The sequence below is a fragment of the Callithrix jacchus genome, chromosome 8, assembly GCF_049354715.1.
Source record: "Callithrix jacchus isolate 240 chromosome 8, calJac240_pri, whole genome shotgun sequence".
In the NCBI taxonomy this organism is placed as follows: Eukaryota; Metazoa; Chordata; class Mammalia; order Primates; family Cebidae; genus Callithrix; species Callithrix jacchus.
Genome location: NC_133509.1, coordinates 15715326 through 15722210, shown reverse-complemented (window position 1 = coordinate 15722210; position 6885 = coordinate 15715326). Strand labels below are relative to the sequence as shown.

Below are 6885 nucleotides of genomic sequence, written 5' to 3'. Positions count from 1 at the left end.
CTGGAAATAAGAGAAATAAAACAAATGTTGGAAAAGAAATGCAGACAGAGAAAACGTTTTGTTGAGCTTTATAAATACATATATATTTTTTTTTCTTTTTTTTTTTTTTTTTTGAGACGGAGTTTTGCTCTTGTTACCCAGGCTGGAGTGCAATGGCGCAATCTCGGCTCACCGCAACCTCCGCCTCCTGGGTTCAGGCAATTCTCCTGCCTCAGCCTCCCGAGTAGCTGGGATTACAGGCACGCGCCACCATGCCCAGCTAATTTTTTGTATTTTTAGTAGAGACGGGGTTTCACCATGTTGACCAGGATGGTCTTGATCTCTTGACCTCGTGATCCACCCGCCTCGGCCTCCCAAAGTGCTGGGATTACAGGCGTGAGCCACCGCGCCCGGCCCAAATACATATATATTTTTTATTTTTAAAAAATGTATTGGCATGCACGTGAATGTACACATTTGTTCCTTAACCACAGAGGAGGCCTGTGGAGCAGGAATGGGTCAGAATCAGGGGACAGAGCAGGCAACAAATATCCACATGAATACACACACACACACACACACACACACACGTACTCATCTGCATGCCAATAAAACTTATACATATATATTCATATGCATGCCATAAAATTATTTTAATAAAAATGAAAAGAAGGGAAATGGTAATGGATTAGTACTTTCTAATTATATTAGTGTTTTTCAAAACAGGAGAAAACCTATATCAATATATTAATCTGTCACAGTAGCAATTAAAAACATTACAGCTTGTGCAAATCCGTGGATAACAACATAAAATTAATCTTCTTAAATTCATGTTCAATAGATAGCAAAGTGATATTTGTCCATCTGTCTTTGCTTGTAATTAAAGAACACTTTTTAATTAATGGTTACTTTGAAAAGTTACTTTCACATGAAGCAACAAATACGTAAATTAGGAAAATCTTAAATATAAGGATAGATTTTATAGAGATGCTGAAAATTCCATTTCACAAAAAAATTCCAGAAATTTCAATACTGTTTCTATCTTTGTTTCTTCAGGATCAATCATAGTGGTTTTCACACGTTTCTGGAGCCAAAAATTTCTCATAAAATATTTTCAACCGAAAATTTGTTCATTCTAGTTGGGAAGTGCCTTCTGAAGTTTTTGTTTTGCAAAAATCAGAGAAAATGGCTGAAAGATGGAGAACGTTGACATAATTTGACCAGTTAGGAGGGGTGACCAAACTGAGTAATTCAGGTTCTATCTCTTTATCTTTACAACAACTCTATCATAATCAGTGATAATTTTGAATCCACTACGATTTAAACTATACCAGAGGGCTTGAAAGATTTCACTGCTTTGGACCAGGCACTGTGGCTCACGCCTGTAATCCCAGCACTGTGAGAGCTGAGGAGGGCCCATCGCTTGAAGCTAGGAGTTTGAGACCAGCCTGGGCAACATGGTAAAACCCCATCTCTACTAAAAATACAAAAAATAGGTGCGGTGGCTCAAGCCTATAATCCCAGCACTTTGGGAGGCCGAGGCGGGTGGATCATGAGGTCAAGAGATCAAGACCATCCTGGTCAACAAGGTAAAACCCCGTCTCTACTAAAAATACAAAAATTAGCTGGGCATGGTGGTACACGCCTGTAGTCCCGGCTACTCGGGAAGCTGAGGCAGGAGAATTGCTTGAATCCAGGAGGCAGAGGTTGCGATGAGCCGAGATCGTGCCATTGCACTCCAGCCTGGGAAACAAGAGTGAAACTCCATCTCAAAAAAATAAATAAAATACAAAAAATAAAATAAAATAAATTAGCTGGGTGCAGTGGCGCATGCTTGTAGTCCCAACTACTCAGGAGGCTGACAGGGGAGGATTGCTTGAGCCCAGGAGGCAGAGGTTGCACTGCAGCCTGGGGGACAGAGTGAGATCCTGTTTCCCCCACCTCCAAAAAAAAAAGAAAAAGAAAAAAAAGATTTCACTGCTATGAAATTATTCTCCAAGTGATTGCATACAACAGCAGAGTCTAGGTGTGCCAGAGCCCACTGCATAATTCAGAGTCCTCTGAATTAACTCACATGCTGAAAACAATGTTTATTAAAGAGTAAGTAATAATAAGCGCCAATTTGCAGTGTTCTGTCATCCTCTGCAACGCATTCGACAATAGGCACAGCAATTATGTAGCACTTAGACCATCTCATGTTTGTAAAACGATATTGACAATAGTTTCCTTTTCTTTTTCTTTTTTTTTTTTTTGAGATGGAGTTTCACTGTTGTTACCCAGACTGGAGTGCAATGGCACGATCTCGGCTCACTGCAACCTCCGCCTTTTGGGTTCAAGCAATTCTCCTGCCTCAGCCTCCCGAGTAGCTGGGACTACAGACGCACACCACCATGCCCAGCTAATTTTTGTATTTTTTAGTAGAGATGGGGTTTCGCTTTGTTGACCAGGATGGTCTCGATCTCTTGACCTCGTGATCCACCCACCTCGTCCTCCCAAAGTGCTGGGATTATAAGCGTGAGCCACTGTGCCCGGCCGACACAGTTTCCTTTTCTTGTGATGTCTGTTTGGATTTCATATCAGGGTAGTGCTGGGTTTATAGAATGAGCCAGGAAGATTCCTCATCTTTTTTCTGCAAGAATCTGAGAGAATTGGTTTTGATTCTTTAAATGTTTGGTAGAATTCACCAGTGAAGGCTTCTGGTCCTGGACATTTCTTTATTGGGAATTCTTGATTATTTACTGAATTGCTTTATTTCTTAGAGCTGTTTAGGTTTCTTTTCTTCCTCGGTTTTTGCACTTCTAGGAGATTGTGGATTTCCATCTAGTTTTCTGGCATACAATTGTTCATATTTTCTTATAATCTTTTCTTCTTTCTGTAAGGTTGGTAGTAACGTCCCCAATTTCATTTCTCACATTAGCAATTTGAGTCTTAGCTCCTTTTTCTTAATCAATCTGGCTAAAGTGTGTCACTTTGTTGGTCCTTTCAAAGAACCTGCTTTTGTTTTAATTGATTTTTCTCTATTATTCTGTTCTCTATTTATCTCCACTCTTTCTTTCCTTCTTCCTTTCCTCCCTCCCTTTCTTTCTTTCTTTTGCTTTCTTTCCTTTCTCTTTCTTTCTGACTCTTTCTTTCCCTCCTTCCCTCCCTTCCTTCCTTCCCTTTCTTTCTTTCCTTCTATCTCTCTTTCCCTCCCTCCCTTCCTTCCTTGATAGGATTTCGTTCTGTTGCCCAGGCTAGAGCACAGGAACAATCAAGGCTCTCCACAACCTCAAACCCCTAGACTCAGGTGATTAACTCTCAGCCTCCCAAGTAGCTGGGATTACAGGCACTCACCACCCATGCCCAGCTAAGCTTTATATTTTTTTTGTAGAGATGCAGTCTCGCTATGTTGCCCAGGCTGGTCTCAAACTCCTGGGCTCAAGTGATCCTCCTACCTTGGCCTCCCGAACTGCTGGGTTACAGGACGGAGCCGTGGTGCCCGGCCAATCTTCACTCTGATCTTCATTCTTTCTTTCCTCTCCTTGCTTTGGGTTTAGTTTGCTCTTCTTTTTCCAGTTCCTTAATGTGTGGAGTTAGGTAATTGATTGAGCTCTTTCTTTTTTTATAAAAATTTATAGAATTTTATAAGAATTTACATTTCCTTGTAAGCACTGTTTTCGCCAAATCCCAGACATTTTAGTATATTATGTTTTTGTCTCCATTGTCTCAAAACATTTTATAATTTTGTCATTTCTCTTGTAATTGTTCTTTGATTCAGTTATATTTGAATTTTAAGAAACAATGAATAATTTTTTAGCATGTGTATTTCCCACACACTATTTGGGTGCCTTTGTACTAAAAATCATTTGTTTTTTATCTGAAATTCAAATGTAACTGAGCCACCTGCATTTTATCTGAGAATCCTATTCCAATAAGAATGTGAAGACTCAAGTGCTACACTCTGGGAATGTCTGATGTGAGGGAAGAAAATCGGACCATCCTAGGGAGGCTCCCCTTCTGAGGGAAAAATATAACTCTTGTACAGGGAGCTAAGTCTCAGGAGAAGAGGAAGTGAGGGAGCAGCACAATCTTGCCTGGAAGGTGAGGGCGAGATTGCAAGGGTAGCTAGGCCTTTGCACCAGGACCTTTGCTCTTTCCTTCAAGGCTTCCCCATCTGCACCCCAGAGTCTACCCATTGCTCCTTCTGTGTAGCCCTGGGACTCCACCAGCCGCTTCTTCCAAACTGGATCTCCCTGACAGATGCCAGGGAGGCACGGGAAGGGGTGGCTGGAGGACAACATCATTAAGGCCTTTCTCTGCACTTCCTGGGCCCCAGTACCCATTGGGTAGGAGCTTGACCCAGTTGGCCTGCCTTTAGGGTAGAGAAGGACAAGGCTGGGGGGGGATAGGGCACTTACAGCCCTCCCCCAAGTCATCCACATTCACACACATGTGCACATACTCACAACACACACTCACGGTCATGCTCACAGGTACCCGTTTACTACATGCACATTCCCATGCATGACTACGCACACAGGCTCATGAAGCACACTAGCCGGATAACCATGGCCTCATACACTCAGACCCACGGAAGCATGCTCCGCTCAGACAGGCACGCGGCCTTGCACATATTTGCATACTTGTCTTCTCTCGTTGAGCCCTGTACACGATGACAGACAGATCACAGTCACAACAAATCCTGTACACTTTCCCACCCTCTCTCAGGCTGTGGGTGTGCATGTTTCTCTGCATGTTCTCCTACTGTCTGTATCTGCATGGTCCATCCTCCACCTTCCCACCCAGCTGTCTGCCACCCTCCCTGCAGCAAGATTGAGGGAGGAAGGGCAGGCCTGGTTTCCTTGACAACCAGGGACCCTCTACCTGTCCTGTTGAGCCCCAGTTGGCTGGAAGGAGAAGGTGCTGGGAGGCAATGTTGGCTTGTCCAGGCGCTTGCTCTGAGTGGGACTGGGGGAGAGGGCAGGGAGAGTGGGGAGGGAGGGATGGGTGACCATCTGGACGGGGGAATGTGAGCTGCAGGCACTGCCCAAGTGCTCCGAAATGGCAGATGGGCATCACTGTGCCTGCAGGAGCTGTGGGGGGGGGGGCAGCCCAGAGTAGCATATGCAGGAGCTCCTCCACTGCCACAGCCCAGCCCTCTCCCAGCCCCTCCCCCTTACCTGCCAAGCACCTTCAAGCCTAACTGATGCTGGAAAAAACCCTCTTCAAGCTCCCTTTCCTGGGACCCAGCCAGTATTGAGAGGTAAAGTTGTTCTGGGGGCATGGGGGATGGGGGCGGGGGGCACACACCCCTTAACAACCACCAGAGCTCTATGCTCTCTGCGTGCCATTCCCTTGAGGGAAATGCAGCTCCTCCTACATTCCCATTTTGGATCCTATCCCTGGAAGCTGCTAGGGAAAATTACCCTGGCTGTGCCATGGGAAACCCAGAAGCGTGATCTAATTTGCACAAGTCCCACAAGAGGGTGAGGAGAGCTGCCGCTCCACTTCCTCTCAGCCCCTTGGGTTGTGCAGGCTTTTCCCTAGTACAGAATCCACTAGGAAGACGACCGGCTTATGGCTAGCATCCTGCCCTCAAGGTCCTGAAAGCGGCTCTGAAAGGCAGGGGACTAGGGAGGACAGCTGGAGGGGGGGCCCTGAACAGCAAGGAGCAGACAGGAGGAAGATGAGTTGCGAGTGGAGGATGGTGCTTCCAGAGACAAGGCGCTGCACGCCGCGGCTGCTGGAGTTTCCCTTCAAGAAAGAACCTGCAGGCCAGGTGCAGTGGCTCAGGCCTGTAATCCCAACACTTTGGGAAGCGGAGGCTGGAGGATCACTTGAGGCCAGGGGTTCGGGACCAGCCTGGGCAACATAGTGAGACCCTGTCTCTACCAAAAATTTAAAAAATTAGCTGGGCATAGTGGCATGTACCTGTAGTCCCAGCTACTCCAGAGGCTGGGGGGGGGGGGGGAATCGCTTGAGCCCAGGAGTTTGAGGCTGCAGTTTGAGCCGTGATTGCACCACTGCATTCCAGCCTGCGTGACAGTCAGATCCTGTCTCAGAAGAAAGAAAGATGAAAGAAAGAGAGAGAGAGAAAGAAAGAAGAAAGAAAGAGAGAAAGAGGAAGGAAGGAAAAAGAGAAAGAAAAGAAAGAGAAAGAAAGAGAAAAAGAGTAACAAAAAAGAAAGGAAGGAAGGAAAAAGAGAAGGGAGAGAAAGAAAAAAGGGTGAAAGACAGAAAGGAAGAAAAAGAAAGAAAGGGAGGAAGGAAAAATAAAGCGAAAGAAAAAGGAGAAAAAAAAGGAAGGAAGAAAAAACAGAAAAGAAAGAGAAAAAGCGAGAGAGAGGAAGGAAGGAAGGAAAGAACTTGCAGACCAGCTGAAGGGAGCGCAGCGAGCAGCCTCCAGCACCTCCCGTCTGGCACACTCAATGTCCGGCTCTTCCCAGGCAGCCCCTAGCCAAGGCCTGAGCACCGCACGGGTGCAAGTGCCCGGCCACGTCATCCCATCGCGGGACTCTTCAAACCGGCGGTCTCCACCCGGATCTCCCTGCTGGGCTGGCAGAGACTTGGTCCGATCTGCATCGCTCTCCACCAATCGTCCTTACGCAGGTTTAAATCCCCAACAAACCTATTGCACTCCTAACGCCATCTCAGCGTCTGCTTACCAGAGGACCCCAACTGGCACAGACGCCAGGAGCCTCACGCCGTGTGCTCTCCGCGCGCGCGCGTTTGCGGGAGACCTGCGGCTCCGAGGAAGGAAGCGGACCGCGCCCCCTGGTGGGCACCCCGTGGAGCTGCACGTGGAGCGGTCTCGGGCGCTGCAGCCTCAGACAGTTCCCTGGGAGAACCCCAGAGAGCACTGCACCAACCGGGAAACGGAGACCCAGACAGGGAAAGGGTTAAGAAGGAAAAAGACTGGGGGCGTCT

The 6885-nt window shown here is 46.8% G+C and overlaps 1 protein-coding gene across 20 annotated transcripts in view; it reads right to left on the bottom strand.

Moving 5' to 3' along the window:
* The window catches only part of CORO2B (coronin 2B), a 176826-nt gene that overhangs the window by 167132 nt on the left and 2809 nt on the right, over positions 1-6885 (bottom strand). For 3 of the 20 annotated variants that reach the window (XM_078333488.1, XM_078333484.1, XM_078333496.1), the window contains exons 1-2: positions 4843-6424; positions 3414-3537 (exon numbers count right to left, since the gene is read on the bottom strand). The exons of 5 other annotated variants lie outside the window; for them this stretch is intronic. The gene's annotated coding sequence lies outside the window, so the exon portion shown is untranslated. Of the gene's footprint in view, positions 1-3413; positions 3538-4494; positions 6692-6885 lie in introns of those variants that run through there. 12 more of the 20 variants (XM_078333482.1, XM_078333481.1, XM_035259026.3 and 9 more) reach the window with 6 other exon arrangements.